Below are 17,168 nucleotides of genomic sequence, written 5' to 3' on the forward strand. Positions count from 1 at the left end.
TTCACAATGGGAAGGCTCTAACGTTTACTAATAATGTCTGCCTGATGCTTCACACAACTTCTAACCAGCAGGCATATGCTAATTGCTTCCAAATGCTTGTCTTCAATGTAGACTTCCCCCTCAAGTGAAAATCCCAGATTCTTTGGTTGCAATTGCTTTCTGATTATTAACTCATCTTGATCTCAACAGATCCTAGATTTAAATGTTTTTAAGCACAATGTGGGAGCTTAATTGTGGACTGAAATTAGTTTGCCATGAAGTCCATGACATTTGTGTTTGGTCCTAAAGGACAAGAACATAAATTAATGGATGGAAATAGAGAAAAGAGATGTCTTCGTGGAGGGAACAGCAAGAACAAAGAAATGGAAATGACAATTCACAGGATTTTAGGTGAATTAGGAGCTGCTATGTTGTACACGGATGTCCTGAGAATGTCAGCATGACTGCCGTACTCAAAGATAACCTGATAGGGAGATACAGATGAAAGACTAGTTACAAAGACACTGCCACAGTAGAATACAGAGGCAAGCATGGTATAATTTAAGGGAATTAAAGGAAATGAATTTCAAAAGTAATAGAATAATCAGCTATCTCTAGTTACTGATGGAATATAAGCCAAAAGGACTTTATAATCATAGTCATATATAGTCACAGTCTTTATAAAGATAGAATTTGTTCAGTTTATGCTAATTATGATGTTCTTTCCATGGTAAGACCTTGTAAAAGATTAGATATTGGAGATATTCTACTTCAACTATAGATGGAAGAAAGAAATGAAAGAAAGAAATACAGTGACTTATTTTTAAAAACTCTATAACATTGAACCACACTCTGAAAATTAATTTTATGTTCTCATCCATCTTGCCCATACCTCCTGTCTCTAGTCATTTTGTGGCTTTTGCTTTCTTCCCTAGACAGGTAATTATAACACCTGAGTCCAAAGCTGTAGTTTTTTACCGTGGCCACCATGTCCCCATTCTTATCTTCATCAAGTTTCTTTGCCTTTACCATTTGTTTGTGTCAGGCCATATCAAGAAATCTGTGAAAATCAATAGTTAATAAGTTACAGTAATATTTTCAATTTCCTGTCACCTACTTTAATGTACATGTATTCTCCGTAACTCCTCATCACTCACTAAATCCATCTTGTGATCAGTTAGATGTAACTTAATGTCAAGTTAATCCTTTCCTGAGTGACCTCAAATTTCACTGCATCCAAGCCAAGTCTGTGGGGCTTAGTCATTGTTTGGCACTTGAGAAGGTGAAAGATAATGAAAAAGGCAAAAGCCACTTATTGCTAGTAGTGACGCTCCTATGTAGGGCATGTGGTTGTAATGTTTTGACAAAAGTGAATAATAACTTAGGCTTTTAATTCTTAGTTTACTTGTTCATTTCACTAGAGTTGGCAAGTGTCGATATTCACCGAGGTGTGAATTGCCAGGTTCAGTGTTTCACTAATATGTAGAAAGCAAGTGAACCCACGATTTCTGGCATTGGACATCTCAGTGGCATGAACTTTTTGAGATAATTTTCAAATGTATCCTAGAATTTCACAAAGAATCTTCTTCACTTGATGTTTCACAGAATAACTCTGTGTGCAAGGTATTAAGAGAGCTGTTTGTATTTTTCCAACATACTCATTGCATTTGTCCTAGTTTTTTTTTTCTTAAGTTTCAATAACTTTTCTTTATCCAATTGTAAATGTAGAATATACTCACTATATAATGCTTGAATAAAGCAATAAAAATGATCACTTTTGCTTTTGTTACCATACTATATGACTATACTACATATATATAGAATACTATAAAACAATTTTATTCTTATTTTCAACTAAATATATTGTGGCCATTTTCCATGTGTTATTAAAAATAAGAATATTAAAAGTATGTTTTCTTATAACGAAAATATTTCTGGCTCTTGCAAGATGGCATGCAAAAATAACTTGAAAATTCTCTCTATAAACATCTAAAATGCTTATTAATTACAGTAACAAAACCAAAAATTAACATGCATTGCTAGGATGCTATGGGAGGGAAAAATACCTCAACAACAAGAAATGTTCAGATGCCAAAATCAAAGCCAGTAAGAGCTAGAGATAAATAGTTTTAGTGACCTGAGATGCGGTTGGGACATTTAAAGACTTGATACAGTGACATAAGTCAAAGCTTTAGATCCAGCAGAGTCATTTAGAACTGAGGCCTCTAAAGAACGCATGAGAAAGAAAAATGTGTTCATTTCTGTAGAGGACCACAAGAAAGCTTGTTGCTGCCTAGTTTTATCTGTCCCTTAAAATGTCAAGACTTTGAACCTTTGTCCTAAAACAGGAAATAATATAAATCAAGTCTTAGCGGGGGATAATCTAGCGTCCCTGACATAAGAAAATGAAAACACATGCAGAGACAGATTCAAAACCCAGGAAATCCTGAATCCTCATTGAAGATGAACTTAAGTTTAAAAATTTCTTGACAGACAGCAACATACCTATCATAAATAAGAGTCTGCACACAGCAGTAGATAATAATGTTATCTGTAACATTGCCTACTCCTTGTAACTTTGTTTCTTTATTTTGCATTATTTCAACATCAAGACCCTCCTGCACAATACTGAACAGAAGTGTTAGTAAGAAGCCTTACTAATTGTTTTATTTTATTTTTTATTTTAGGGGAAAAATTGTTCAATATTTCACCATTAAGTATGAATTCAGTTGTAGTTAGTTGTAGGTTTGTTTGTTTTTTCCAAATTCCATGGCTCAGACTGAGGAAATTCTCTTCTATACCCCTATACCTAGGTTGTTGAATACTTTCATCCTGAGTGGGTACTGAATTTTTTTTTAAATATAAAATAATATCCTTTAAATACATGTAGCATCTACAGTAAACATCCTCTACTGTTCCTGACAGTGCTGGTTTTTATTTTTAATTCAGAATTACTTCAATTTCCTAGCTCATTGTTTTGTTAAACTTCTTGTTGTATATTTGTTTTAAGTGTTACTCACTTAAGCCGTTATTTTTATTTCTTCCTTTGTATTTTAGGTTTACTTTGTCCTTTTTCTAGCATTTAGAAGTGAAATCTTAAGTCATTGGCTTTATACCTTTCTTCCTTTCCATAAATATTTAAGGCTATATATTTTTCTCCAAGTACTGCTTTGGCTGCATCTCACAAATTTCCACATATTTCATTTTATTTGAAATATGTTCCAGTTTCCTTGTGATTTCTTTTCTGACACATTTTTTTTCAAACTTCATTGATCAGTTTTTTAAATACTGTAGTTGGTTTCTTACACAGCATATTATACATGATTTCTTCATTAATTCTATTGTGCTCAGAGGATATTCTCTGTATGATATCAGTTTTTTTGTTTTGTTTTGTTTTGTTTTGTTTGAGACACAATTACCAATTACCTAAAAGAGCAGATAATGTTTTTCAGCTATTTTGTGTCTTTATTGACACGTATCAAGGTCTAATTGTTCTAACAATTGCTGAGACAGCAATGTTAAAATTTCTTATTTTGAAAAATTTTCTACCATTGGAATTGTAAATTTCTACTTTCTGTCAATGTTTGCTTCACATATGTTGAAATTCTGCTAACCATTTCTTCCAGATTGTCCAGTTTGTTGACATATATTTGTTCATAGAAGTCTCTTATGATCCTTTCTCTTTTTGTTGTGTCAGTTGTAACCTCTCCTCTTTCATTTCTGATTGCATTTATTTGAGCCTTCTTTTTTATTTGGTGAGTCTAGCTAAAAGTTTGTCTGTTTTGAGCTGATCTTTTCCTAAGATCAGCTCTTAATTTCATTGAACTTTTCTATTGCTTTTTCAGTCTTTATTTCATCTCTGGTCTTTATTATTTCCTTCCTCTTAACTTTGGGCTTCATTTGTTCTTTTTCTAATTCTTTTAGATGTACAAGTAAAATTGTTTATTTGAGATTTTTCTTGTTTCTTGAGGCAGTCCTTATTGCTATGAACTTCCCACTTAGAATAATTTTGCAGCATCCCATAGATTTGGGATGTGTAGTATTTCTGTTTTTATTTGTCTCCAGGTATTTTTTTAATTTCTCCTTTGATTTCTTTTATGACCCAATAGTTCTTCAGTAACATGTTGTTTAATCTCCATGTATTTATAGTCTTTCCTGTCTTTTTGTAATCAATTTCTAATTTCATACCTTAGTGGACAAAAAAGATACTTGGTATGATTTCAGTGTTTTTGAATTTATTGAGACTTGTTCTGTACCCTAACGTGTGATCTATCCTGGATAATATTACATATGCATTTGAAAAGAATGTATATTCTGCTGCTTTGGATGGAAGGCTCTCTATATATCTATTATCTCCATCTGGTCTAATATGTCATTTAAGGCCAATGTTTCCTTATTGATTTTCTGTCTGAATGATTTATTCACTGATGCAAGTGGGATATTAAATTTCCCTAATATTGCTGTATTGCTATCAATTTTTTAAGTCTGTTAATATTTTCCTTATATATTTTGGTGTCCTTTGTTGGGTCATATATAATCATGAATGTTATATATTCTTACTGGACTGCCCCATTTATTATTATGTACTATTCCTCTTTGTCTTTTACTATATTCTTTGTTTTAAAGTCTATTTTGGGGGCGCCTGGGTGGCGCAGTCGGTTAAGCGTCCGACTTCAGCCAGGTCACGATCTCGCGGTCGGTGAGTTCGAGCCCCGCTCGGGCTCTGGGCTGATGGCCCAGAGCCTGGAGCCTGTTTCCGATTCTGTGTCTCCCTCTCTCTCTGCCCCTCCCCCATTCATGCTCTGTCTCTCTCTGTCCCAAAAATAAATAAACGTTGAAAAAAAAATTAAAAAAAAAATAAAGTCTATTTTGTCTCATATGAGTATAGCAACAGCAGCTTTCATTTTGTTTTCATTTGCATGGTGTGTCTGTTTCCATTCTTTCACTTTCAGTCTGTGTGTGTCCTCCTGAAGTGTATCTCTTGTAGCAGTGTGTGTATTTGTGTATATGTATATGTATATTGTGTATGTGTGTCTGTCTTCCATGCATATGTGTGTGTGTGTGTGTTTATCCTTTCAGTCACTCTATGTCTTTTGATTAAAGAAGGTACTCTATTTACATTTAAATAATTATTGATACATATGTGTTTGTTGTCATTTTGCTTATTGTTTTCTGGCTGTTTTTATAGTCCTTCTCTATTCCTTTCTTCTTCTTTCTCTCTTGTCTTGTGATTCGATGAATTCCTTTAGTGTTATGTTTAGATTTCTTTCTCATGGTCTTTTTGTGTTTTGCAGTGAGTTTTTGTTTTGTGGTTATGGGGAGGTTCACATATATTATTCTAGGTATAGAACAGTCTATGTTAACTTAGTAGCAACTTAAATTTTAACACATTATAAAACTACAGTTTTACTCTTTCTCCCCCCCCCACTGTTTTATGTGTTTGATATAATTTTTACATTTTTTAATTTATGTATCCTTTAATTACTATAGTTTTCATTAATTTTACTACTTTTATTTTTAACTTTCATGGTAACTTTATAAGTGATTAATCTACTACATTTACTATATATTTACATTTTCCAGTAATATTTTTACTTTCATATGTTTTCTTGGTATTAATGCCATTTCTATTCAGCTTAAAAAGTCCCTTTAACATTTCTTGTAAGACTGGTTTAGCAGTAATGGACTTGTTTAACTTTGGTTGTCTGGAAAACTCTATCTCTCCTTTAATTCTGAATGATAACCTTGCTGGGTAGAATATTCTTTTTTGAAAGTTCTTTTTCTTTTCTATGCTTTAAATATGTCATGCCACTCCATTCTAGTCTGCAACGTTTCTGCTGAGAAGTCTGTTGATAGCCTTATGGGATTTCCTTTGTACTTAACAATTTGTTTTTTCTCTTTCTGCTGTTAAGATTCTCTCTTCATCTTTAAATTTTGACACTTTAATCATACTGTGTTTTGCTGTGGATCTCCTTTAATTCATCTTCTTTGGCACTCTCTGGGCTTCTTGGACCTGGATGTCTGTTCTATCCCTGGGTTAGGGATATTTTCAGCCATTATTTCTTCAGATAAGTTTTCTATCCCTTTCTCTCTTCTCCTTCTGAGGACCCTATAATATGCTATTGGCCGCTTTAGTTATTTGCATTTTTTCTTTTTTTGTTCTAAGTGAGTCCCATTGTTTTGTTTTCTAGCTTGCTGATCCATTTGCTTTATCCAGTTTGCTATTGAACCACCCTAGTGAATTTTCCCATTTAGTTACTATATTCATCAGCCCTGTGACTTCTCTTTGGTACTTTCTTATGTTTTCTTTGTTAAAGTTCTCACTGTGTTCATTCTGAGTTTGGTGAGTGTCTTTACGACCATTATTTTTAATTCTTATCAGGTAGATTACTTATCTCTGTATCATTAAGGTCTTTTTCTGATGTTTTATCTTGTTGTTTGTTTGCCACATATTTTCCTGTTTCCTCATTTTCCTTGACTCTCTGTTTATTTCTATGCATGAGGTAAACAGCTACTTACCTCAGTCTTAAAGTATGGGGGGGGGGGAGCGGTGGTTCCTGCGTAGATGATGAAACTTCTCATTCACCTTAACTTTTGTTTTTTCTCAAATATTTGTGATTGTCTGAATTAGTTGATTTATTCTTGATACCTTGATTGAGGCAATGCCAGGTTCTGTCAGTGTTACAAGGGGAGGAATCTCATTTAGTATCTAGATTCAGGCTAATTGGAATCCTTACTCTCAGGTGGCAGCTTTCAGAGTATGCAACTATATACAGTCTGGTGAGGCCACAATTGTCATACCTGCTGGCCTCCAGAACAGGAGATCTGGAGGTATCTTCTGAGCAATAGTTGCAAACTCAGGGTTCCAGACAAGTCTGGGAGGTCTTGTCAAACTGTAGCAGGGTACAAAGATGGTGTCCTCATTCTCGGGGCCTACCTCCTTAGTCTCAAGATGTGTGGGAAACCTGATGCAGGCCCCTCAGGCTGAAGCTCCAGGCTAAGAAGCTAGGCCTGTCTCACAGAAAACTGGAGTTGCCTTTGTCTGTAGTCTGTTGATTGCCCCAAGGGTGCTCGCCTGCTATGAACTGCCCTACCAACTCTTACATTCCTGTGGAGCTCAGGAGCATCAGCTCCCTTGGCCACCAGGGCCACGTGATCACAGGGTGTCCTTTGTGTGGCTCGCATATGCCTTTTGACTTTAGCTGGGCAGGTGGAGAGTGTAGGGTGCAAGGAAACATTGCTGGCTTCAGAAAGGCAGCAGGAACATGTCTGGACTGTGTCCTACCAGGGGCTTCAGGAAAGCAGCAGGAAAGTGCTTTGTTTATGTGCATACACTGGCTTTAGGCTGGGATCACGACAGTGCCTCGACTCACCAGCCCCAGCCAAGGAGCAAGAGTGTTGCAGCCCCCCTTGCTCATTGAATTTAGCTGGGAAGCAGGAGATTGCCACAATTGTGCTAGATTGCCCTGGACATGACGGCAGGGCTGGGGTGGGCGGTGGAGTACTGCAACTGCCATCATTCTTTGGCTTCAGCAAGAAAATGAGATAGTGCCATGATGGTCTGTTCCTACCTGTCTTAACAAGTGGCATGAGGGTCCCATGTCTCAGCTCACCTTCCCGTGCTAGCAGAGTAGGTAGGGGGGTTAAAACTAACATCTTCCAGTGCCTCTATTGCTGGGGAGAGTTTCAACTGTACCTCACCCCTCTCGCACATGCTTTTAGATTAGGAAATTAACCCTTCTCACATACAGTCTAAGTGGTTTTCAAACTGCTATTTTCTCATTGAGTCTTGGGACAAATGAGACTATAAGTGAGCCCTTTAAAAGGGAAACCTCAGCTTCCTATTATACTTTTAGTTGCTTGGACATCAGCCCCATTGGTTTTACAAGCCAGATATTTGGGGGGTTTGTCCTTCCAGTGCAGGTCCCAGAGGTTGGGGTATCTGATATGGGGCACAAACCCCTCTTTTTGGGAAGAAGTGCCAGTTGGGTGAGATCCCTCCCTAGTGTGTGTCACCATGCCAGAGGTGGGGTTTTGGAAGAGACTGTATCTCTGTCCCTCCTACCCATCTAGATGTGGTCTTTTTATCTTTGTTGTGGAAAATAAGTTCATCTCATTTTCAGACCTTTATCAGGGGGAAATGATCCATATTTCATATGTTCCTGTTGATATGGTAGTTATGTTCATGGGAGGAGGTGAGTTCAGAATATTCCAATGCTACCAACTTCTAGAAGTCTCTCAAGATAGAATTTTTAATACTTGACATATGGATCATGTGATATGGAAGAAAGGTCATGAACTACTTAGAAATGATTTCTGCTAAAACAGGAAACCTGATTAATGGTGGCTAAATCTAGGAACTGCTTAATGAGTACACAATTTACCTTTAACATTTTTATAGTAAAAGACAGCAATGAAGAAGGTTTGTCAGGAATGTATTTCAGGTCAGCAAATGTAGAGCTTTATTTCAATAAAGTGGAATAAGTGCACGTAGCTTTCAACATTCTTAAGGAAAGTATATGTTCTAAAAACGTAAGGACAACCATTAAAATAAAAGAAAGAGAATGTAAAATTATATATTGCTGGAAAGTAAAAATAAAATAGCAAACATGTGATAAATTAAAGACAAAAGAGAGTAAAGAAGCAAATAAATAATTGAAATAAGGGGATACAAAACAAGCTAGTTTGAACAAATCCAAATACAGGCATACCTCAATTTATTGTGCTTCACTTTATTACACTTTTCACATACTGAGTTTTCTTATAAATTGAAGATTTGTGTTAATGCTGTGTTGAGCAAGTTCATCAACACCATTTTTCCAATAGCATTTATTCATTTTTGTGTCTCTTTGTCACATTTTGACAATTATTGCAATATTCCAAACTTTTTCATTAGTATTATATATATTATGGTGATCTACGATTAGTGATGTTTGATGTTACTATTGTAATTATTTGGGGGCACCATGAATCATGCTTATAGAAGATGATGAACTTAAAACAAATGTTATGTGTGTTCTGACTGCTCCACCAGCCAGCCGTATACCCATCTCTCTTCCTCTTTTGGGCCTCCCTGTACCCTGAGATACAACGTCTTGAAATTAGGCCACTTAATAACCCTACAGTGGCCACTGAGTTTTCAAGTGAAGTGAAAACCCACATATCTCTTACTTTAAATAAAAGCTAGCAATGATTAAGCTTAGTGAGGAAGGCATGTCAAAAGCTGAGATAGACCAAAATCTAGGCCTCCTGAACCAGACAGCCAAGTTATGAATGCAGAGGAAAAGTTTTTGAAAAAAAAAAAATTCTATACCAGTGGACACACAAATGATAAGAAAGCAGAACAGACTTATTGCTGATACAGAGATGGTCTAATGAGAAGATCAGATCGATCATAGCATTCCTTTAAGCCAAGGCCCTAACTCTCTTCAATTTTATAAAGACAGTGAAAGGTGATGAAGTTGCAGAAGAAACGTATGAAACTAGAAGGGGTTGGTTCATGAAGTTTAAGGAAGGAAGTCGTCTCCATAACATCCAAATGCAAGGTGAGGCAGCAAGTGCTGATGTAGAAGCTGCAACAGGTCATCCAGGAGATCAAGCTAAGACCCTTAATGGAGACGACTCCAGATCAAGCTAAGATCCTTAATGGAGACGACTTCAGTGGACAGCAGGTCTTCATGCAGACAAAACAGCCTTATGTTGGAAGGAGATGCCATCTAGGACTTTTATAGGTAGGGATAAGTCAGTGCCTGGTTTTAAAGTTTCAAAAGGCAGGGTGACTTTCTTTTTAGGGGTTAATGCAGCTGATGACTTTAAGTTGAAGATCATTCACCCTTCTGAAAATCCTATGGCCTTTAAGAATTATGCTAAATTTACTCTGTCTGTGCTCTATAAATGGAACAACAAAGTCTAGATGACAGCACATCTGTTACACATGGTTTACTGAATATTTTAAGCCCACTGTTGGGACTTACTACTCAGAAAAAAAAGACATCTTTCAAAATATTACTGCTTATTTACTATGCAACCAGTCATCCAGTAGCTCTGATGGAGATGTACAATGGTATTAATGTTGTCTTCATGTCTGTTAACACAACATCCGTTCTTCAGCTCATGGACCAAGGAGTATTTTTTTTTGTTACTTTTAAGTTTTATTATTTAAGAAATACATTTTGTAAGGCTGTAGCTGCTATAGATAATAATTCCTCTGATGGATCTGGGCAAAATCAATTGAATACCTTCTGGAAAGCATTCTAGATGTTATGAAGGGCATTAGTGATTCACAGGAAGAGGTCAAAATATCAAAATATCAACATTAACAGGACTCTGGAAGAAGCTGATTCCAGCCCTCATGGATGACTTTGAAGGGTTCACCATGAAGGGTTCACCAACTTCACTTGACTTTGAGTTCAAGACTTCAGTGGAGGAAGTAACTGCAGATGTGGTAGAAATAGCAAGAAAACTAGAATAAGAAGTGGAGCCTGAAGATGCAACTGAATTGCTGCAATCTTGCAATAAAACTTAATGGATGAGGGGATGCTTCTTTTGGATGAGTAAAGAAAGTCGTTTCTTAAGATGGAATCTACTCCTGGTGAATATGCTGTGAAGAATGTTGAAATGACAACAAAGGATTTAGAACATTACATAAAGTTAGCTCGTAAAGCAGCTTCAGGTTTTGAGAGGATTGATTACAGTTTTGAAGGAAATTCTGTGGGTAAAATGCTATCAAGGAGCATTGTATGCTACAGAGAAATCATTTGTGAAAGGAAGGGTCAATTGACGAAGCAAAATTTACTGTTGTGTTGTTTTAACAAATTGCCGCAGCCACTACCTTCATCAGTCCGCAGCCATCAACATCATGAGGGCAAGATCCTCCCCCAGCAAGAAGGTTATGACTTGCTGAAAGCTCAGGTGATGGTTTGCATTTTTTAGCAATGAAACATTTTTAAATTAAGATATACACACTATTTTTTTTAGACAGAATGCTATTGCACACATAATAGACTACAGTATGGTGTAAACATAAATTTCATATGCACTGGGAAAACAAAAGGTTCACTTGAATTGCTTCATTTGTGATATTTGCTTTATTGTGGTGGCCTAGAATGGAACCCACAATATCTCCAAGATATGCCTACATATCAGTAAGTACAATAAATATATTTAGCTGGTCATTAAAATATAATAATTGTCAGATTAGAAACAAAAAAATCTGACTATATGATGTTAATAAAGATACACATTTAGAACTTGACATATCAGAAGAACAGAGAGTGAAGGTATAAGATAAGTAATACTAGATATAGTCCTAGCCAAAAAAAAAAAGCTGGTTATTTATATGAATATCAGTTAAAATATAGTTCAAGTTAAAACTATTACAAATAATGAAGGTTATTATCTAAAGTTTAAGGGAATGAAAAAAAAAACCAAAGGAAGTGAATCTCTATGAAGATAAAGCAATTCTGCACATGTATGTAACTAAAAATATAAGACAAAGTACAAATAGCAAAACTGACAGATTTCAAAGTGATTTAACCCTGTTATTCCAATCTCTAACATTATTATGTGTATCAGTAAAAGGTATCTTAAATATTGTTAACCCATTACCATACTTGGGTCCATAGGATTCTTTTATTCAGAAGAAACAAAGAGAAATGGAGGAAGTAATTTATTTTCACAAATTGAAAATAGCCTAAAGTCAATACTACAAAAATCACAAAGGTACTAACACTGGTCTCTTAGCTAATGAGACGCAATGAGAAAATTGATGGAGCTGCAGTTTCTTTTATCTTTTCCTTTCCCATTGTTTCCTTTTCAAAGAGTTCATTAACAAAAGGAAAAAGAGAAAGGGAAAAGTAAAATGAAAATCAGGCTGCTATTGGACAAAGGATTTACAGATCTCCCTTACAGATTATACCCAAGAGAGACCTAACATGAAATTGTAATATATACTTGTTTCTAATTCACAAAGCACAACAATTTCTTTATATTTCTGCATTATTAAAATTATCACTTCTACTTGTTCTTTGATGTGTGAAATCTCTATTTTCAGGGACATTTTTCAATCAAATATTTTCAATAATCACAATTTGCGTTAACTCAGAAAATAAATCAATAGTTTTAATTCTCACTGTGGTAGAAATAAGTGATATAAGACCTAAAAGCTGATTTCTTACTTTTATTATCTGTGGTATCCTGTGCTTCAAAGTTCATGGGAGTGTTCCAGAGCCTAGTGTGCTAGAAACAAAAGGAATAAAAAATGTTTAATCCTATGATAAAAGCACAAACTTTATTGAAAAGAACCTCTGAAGACCCCAAAACAAATACAATTAGCTTTTCAATATAAGCATGGCTATGCTATTCACATAGCTTTTCCTAGGATATGTGGGTGTTAATGGACTGTATATCTGTTTCCCACCAAAATTCATGTTGAAATCCCTAACCTTTAATGTAATGAGACTTAGAGGATGGGCCTTTGGCAACTAATTAGGTCATGAGGATGGAGCAGTCATGAGTAGGATTAGTGCCCCTATAAGAAGATGCCAGAAAACTAGCTTGCTTGCTTCTATCATGACAGGACAAAAGGAGAAGTCTACAGCCCAGAAGAGGGCTCTCAACAGAAGCCAACCATACTGGCATCCTGATCTTGGACTTCCAGCCTCCATACCTGTGAGAAATAAATTTTTGTTGTTTAAGTTACCCAGTCTGTGGTACCTTATCACAGCAACCCAAATGGAATAAGACACTGGGACTTTGGATCTAGAGACCTATTCTTGTGCACAGACAGCACTGGAGTAATTTCACTTCTTGGACATTATAGAGATATCTCAAATTGGCAATTTATATTACCTGTCTACTCTATCCATGTAATTTACCCAATTTAAACAAATAGCCTCCCTTTGTGTGCTAAAGAGATGCATTGAGGACAGACTAAATAATATATAATGATCAGAAGAGCTTCCCTTATAATCAGTTAATCTAATGTTATAAAACATTTGATGATTTATTCTGTTGTATCTCATGACTTAGTTGTCAGACATTAAAATAACCCAGATGTCAGATATTTTGGCTTTCAAAATTTCCAAGGAGAAGTAGTACAAAAAGAAAATAAGGAGGGGAACTTTGGATATACATGCAATATGGGACCGTGGACACAATTATACCCACTTTATTACCTTAAACTGTATCAAGTATAACCAAAACATTGTGATCATTCTTATTTATATATCATCATTTTAATTCAAACACCAGTGGTGTCACATATGTAACTGTAGCTCAGTGTCAATTCTACATAACATTTTGCATATCTTTTTACAACCCTAATTATTTTATGTGTGAATGCCTCTACAGGACTCAAGATGCTTCTCCCCATCCAGAATAATTTGTCATGTTGCAAAGAGTCTATTATCAATATGTGCTTGATTTAAAAAGAAATCAGATGGGCTTGAGACTCTGGTTCCATATATAAAGAGCTTGGAAGTTGACATGTTATGCTAACAACAAGTAAAAAGCTGAGTAGACTGAAAAATCAACTCTTTTTCAATTCACAAAGAGGGGAGAACATAGGGCAGACTTCTGCCTTCAAATTGGAGAGATAAGCAGGTGCATATAGAGAGTCGCAAATATGAACCACTACAAAAATAAGCGTTGGGTAGGGAAACCTGAACTATAATTTAGAAATTGCTGCAGACTCATTGTGGACAAAATTCTAGGGTTGGGGTGGGGCCTGGGGGCTCAATTGGTTGAGCATTCGACTCTTAATTTTGGCTCAGGTCATTATTTCATGGTTGTGAGATCAAGCCGCACATCAGGCTCTGTGATGGGTTGGAGCCTGCTTGGGATTCTCTCTTTCTTCTCTCTCTGCCCCTCCCTCACTCGTTCTTTTCTCAAAATAAATAAATAAGAAACATTAAAAATATTCTAGAGGAACCCAATCATACGGATGCTGCCACAATAGTGTGAGATTTATCCCCAGGAGCTTGATCAGATTTCCACAGTAAATATCAAAGAAAGCCTACTCATCTCTTTCGGAAAGAGAACCATTTTGAAATACACCAGAGCACTCTGTTCTTAACAAGATCTACCTTCAGGTGAAACTAGTTAATCAGAACTTAACCTGCTGGATTCTTTTATGAGACTGACCTGAGGGAAGAGAGATAACCAACAAGTCAGTTTAGTCTTCCACATGGGAAAAAGGACATACCAAACTCGAGCTGTCCTGTCCCACCTTAGGGTCGGGGTGTTGGGGAGGTCAGAAAAAAACCCGAGAAACATTTGTGATGTGCACAGACCAGAAGCATAAACTCGCTAAAAGACTTGACCTAATCTTAGGACTATAGAATTCTTCCCTCTCACCACTTTTTTTCAACATCATACTGGAAGATCTAGCCAATGTGATAAGACAAGTTAAGGAACTAAAAGGTAAGTATATTGAGATAGAAAAAATAAATTCTCATTGTTCACAGATGACATCATTATTTATGTAGAAAATATTAAAGAATCAACAACAACAAAATACCTCCTGAAAGTAATAAGCAATTATAGCAAGATTTCAGGATACAAGATTAATGTACAAAAGTCAATCATTTCCTATACACCAACAATTAACAAGTGGAATTTGAAACTAAAAATGTAATACCATTACATTAGCAACCCCCAAAATGAAATATTTAGGTATAAATCTAACTTGATCTATATGAGGAAAATTACAAAACTCTGATGAATGAAATAAAAGAACTAAAATGGAGAAATATTCCATGTTCATGGATAAGAAGACTCACTATAGTCAAGATGTCAGTTTTTCCCAAATTAATCAATGCAATCCCAATCAATATCCCAGAAAGCTATTTTGTGGATATTGGCAAACTGATTCTGAAGTTTGTATGAAGAAGGAAAAGACCCAGACTGGCCCACAGAATATTGAAGGAGAAAAACAGATTCGGAAGATTGATAGTACCTGACTTCAAGACTATTACTATAAAGCTACAGGAATCAAGACAGTGTTGTATTAGTGAAAACTAGACAAATAGATCAGTGGAACTGGATAGAGTGCCTAGAAATAGAACCAGATAAATATAGTTAACTAATCTTTGACAAAGGAGGAAACACACTACAATAAGAGCAAAAATAATCTTTTCAACAAATGGTAATGGAACAACTGGACATTCACAATGAAAATATTGATTTCAGATACAGACATTATACCCTTCACAAAAATTAACTCAAAATGGATCACAAGTCTAACTGTGAAATGCAGAGCTATAAAACTGGAAGATAACATAGAAAACAGAGGTGGCTTTGGATATGGTAATGACGTTTTAGATACAACAACAAAGTCATGATCCATGAAAGAAATATAGATAAGCTAATTAACACCTTTGAGTGAAGGATACATCTGATAAAAGACTATTATCCAAAATATAATAAGAAACTTTAAACCTCAACAATAAGAAAACAACTTGATTACAAGATGGGCCAAAGTCCTGAACAGACACCTCACCAACATTACAGATGCTCAAAAAGCACATGACAACGTGTTCCACATCATATGTTATCAGGGAAATGCAAGTCAAAACAACAAGATATTACTACATGCACATCAGTATGGCCAAAATCTGGAACACTGACAATACCAAATGCTTATGAGGATGTGGAGCAACAGGAATTCTCATTCTTTGCTGGTGGGAATGCAAAATGGTCCGGCTGTTTCTGAAGAGAGTTTGGCAATTTCTTATAAAGCTAAAGAACTGTGAAAAGACATGGAGGAAATTTAAATGCATATTACTAGGTGGAAGAAGCCAGTTGGAAAGGCTACATATTGTGTAATTCCAACTCTTAATATTTTTGGAAAGGCAAAGTTGTGGAAACAGTAGAAACTGTAGAAAGATCAGTGGTTGCCAGGAGTTGAAGTTGGGGGAGAGATGACTAGGTGGGGCAAAGAAAATGTTTAGGGCTGTGAAAATACTCTGCATGGTGTTATAGTGATGGATACATGCCATTATACATTTGTTTAAACTCGTAGAATAAACAAAGCCAAGATTAAATGGTAATGTAAACTATGGACTTTGGGTGATCTTGATGTGTCAATGTAAGTCAACCTTGGTTAAGAAATAAAAGTACCATTGTAGGGGATGTTAATAGGGGAGACTGCCTGTATGGGGGTCAGAATTATGTGAGTAATTTCTGTACCATCCTCTTAATTTTGTTGTGAACCTAAAATTACTCTTTAAAAAAAAAGTCTTTAAAAATTTTACAAGGGCTTTGACCAGATTGTTACCATTTTTTTAAGAGCTTCCTTTCAGCATGTTGTGTTCCCCAACAATGCAGTATAGGCTAAACTGGTTAAACCTTGTCCTCTGAGATGTGACACTTAAAGACCCAAGAATGTAAATGCTGGAATGGGCACATTTCTTGGAAGTGAAGTTTCTTCTCAACTGTCCTACTGATTTTTCAAAGGCACATGCTAATGGAATTACATTTTCAAAATAAAAACACCAAACAAAGCTGAAAACAAATGGAGTGTGGGTATATTGACTTCTCTTGCTTCCACTGGACCAGAAAGGGCTGGAGATGCTCCACTGCACAGAAGAAGGCTTTTGTCTTCTAATTATTTTTGTGACACCTTACCTCCCAGATCCTATTTTCCCCATGTAGGAAGACTTGCCACAGCTGCCGGCTTTTATTTCCTCCCCAACTCTCCTCCCCCCACACCCAATTACACAGTTGACAAATGTATTTATTTCTATTTATTTATTTTTTTTCTCACTTCCTGTCAAGTGCCTACTGTTTCCTTGCCCCATGACCTCGAGGTATCGGAAGCCACCAGCTCCCTCTGACTCTTGGGTCAGCTTCTACTTTCTATTTGTGTAAGACCTGATATTTAAATATTTAAACAATGGAAGAAATTGAAGCCGATCTTTCTTTAGATCTGCATAAGTTCTAGGGACATCTTATTTGAGTTTGTTACACTTACTGTCTATGGGGATCCAATGAGCATATTTTAATTATGGGGTTTGAGTACATAGTCTCATAGCCTCAGGTTTTGAAAGTTTTCTTTACCTTGCTTGTTGTTTTCCCATAGGGAAGTAAACATTTTGGATATATCAGCATATATCAGTATTACTACATTAAGTAAACATAAAATATAAAAATCATTTTGTCATGTAATGTAGTTAGGATAGATCTTTATG

The 17,168-nt window shown here is 35.8% G+C and overlaps 1 pseudogene; it reads left to right on the forward strand.

The window, feature by feature from the left end:
• The first annotated feature begins 254 nt into the window (after positions 1 to 254).
• On the forward strand, positions 255 to 10,874 carry LOC121032713 (tigger transposable element-derived protein 1-like; annotated as a pseudogene).
• Positions 10,875 to 17,168: the final 6,294 nt, after the last annotated feature.

The sequence above is a fragment of the Herpailurus yagouaroundi genome, unplaced genomic scaffold (genome assembly GCF_014898765.1).
Source record: "Herpailurus yagouaroundi ecotype Mexico unplaced genomic scaffold, PumYag 142, whole genome shotgun sequence".
Classification (NCBI taxonomy): domain Eukaryota; kingdom Metazoa; phylum Chordata; class Mammalia; order Carnivora; family Felidae; genus Herpailurus; species Herpailurus yagouaroundi.